Source organism: Centruroides vittatus, unplaced genomic scaffold, assembly GCF_030686945.1.
Source record: "Centruroides vittatus isolate TY-2023 unplaced genomic scaffold, ASM3068694v2 scaffold_1014, whole genome shotgun sequence".
Lineage (NCBI taxonomy): Eukaryota > Metazoa > Arthropoda > Arachnida > Scorpiones > Buthidae > Centruroides > Centruroides vittatus.
In genome coordinates, this window is record NW_027122665.1 from 285,587 (window position 1) to 287,066 (window position 1,480).

General features: G+C 37.4%; 1 non-coding gene across 1 annotated transcript; it reads right to left on the reverse strand.

Moving 5' to 3' along the window:
• Positions 1-1,197: 1,197 nt before the first annotated feature.
• TRNAG-GCC (transfer RNA glycine (anticodon GCC)) lies at positions 1,198-1,268 on the reverse strand. Its single transcript has one exon. It is a non-coding gene; the product is annotated as a tRNA-Gly (tRNA).
• Between the last annotated feature and the right edge of the window lie 212 nt (positions 1,269-1,480).

The window sequence follows — 1,480 nt, forward strand, 5'->3', positions numbered from 1 at the left end:
AGACATGTTAATCCTTAAATATACAAGTATATTTAAGGATTGGCCACAAGTATACTCCACGACTTCTAATGTGGCCCAGAGAAACAAAAACGTTGGACACTCCTGATCTATACCGAGATTTATGATGTGTTCCATCTTGATGCGTCACGAATATTGATATTGCACGATGATTGCCTTTGTACGACGTTTTGCTATGTTAATACTTCTTTTGTTAAGGTACATTGTCTTTTTCTCACCATACTGAATATTTTTTCTTTTTACCATACAGCATTGCATAGCCTCTCCTGCATTACTGTTCGTCAAAACCATCATAAACCTTACCATTTTACAAAGTCGACCTTTTACCATTGTTTGATTGTATAATGTCTTAAAAAATTTTTTCCAGTTCCAACCAAGGTAATTTTTCCCAGCATAAGCCAAAAAAATTGCATATTGCTAGAAAGGAGGGATTTTCTGTTTCCTCACTCGGCATTATAATTCCTTTTGCACTTTGAAATAAATGTTAAAGGTCTATTTCTAAGAGTTCGCATTTTTTGACTCCCCGAGAACAAATAATATATTTTGAAAGCTGTAAATCAAAATAACACGTGTCCGGCATTATTAAATTATTTCGTTTCTTATTTTAAAACCATCTTGTATAGTAAAAATCATTGTTTTTATATATATAGTTTTTCAGAAAAACTGATTTTGTTTTAAACAATATTCTCGCCAGTTCTAACAAAATTATCGCCTTTTTTCTTTTATTCATTCCAGAAAAGGAACTGCTTGCTATTTTAATAAGAAAAGTGGCTAAAATTCCGTAAATACTCTGAAGTAGAACGTAAAATGTCGGTAAACTCACGAAAGTAGACAAAAACAAGCTACCGTAATTTTATTGGTTTATTATAGGGTCACGTGTTCCGAGTTGCAACGTCAACGAACAATGTGTGACCACGAGAAAACGCGCGCGACTCGCGCTTGTTGCGGTTGCAGTCGCCTGCGCGGCTGGAAATCGCATAGTGTGACCAGGGCTTTAGGAAGCGCTGGGTGGACTTTATGGAACAAAGGGGGCAGTGGATCGAAAAAGTTTGAGTATCACTGCTTTAAATAAATAAATTATTAATCCATTAACATTAAGATAATTAAAAAGGCAGGATTAACTATGTACAGGGTTCCTCCCGACAATCTCTCGACCCTTCTGCTTGTGCAAAATAAAAATGCATCGGCCGGGAATCGAACCCGGGCCGCCCGCGTGGCAGGCGAGCATTCTACCACTGAACCACCGATGCTGGACGCAATGGCACCTCTATTTATACATTTATAATGTCGTCGACCCGTATTCCAAACTGGTTTTCCACTCGTCAACGGAAAAACGATCTGTCTTCTTCCCGCTTACGTTAATTAAAATTACTTTAATATAACACTGCTCGAATTACTTACGGGTGTTTCACAATAATGCATAACGGACAACCTCGTTTACTAGCAAATGCATACGTGACGT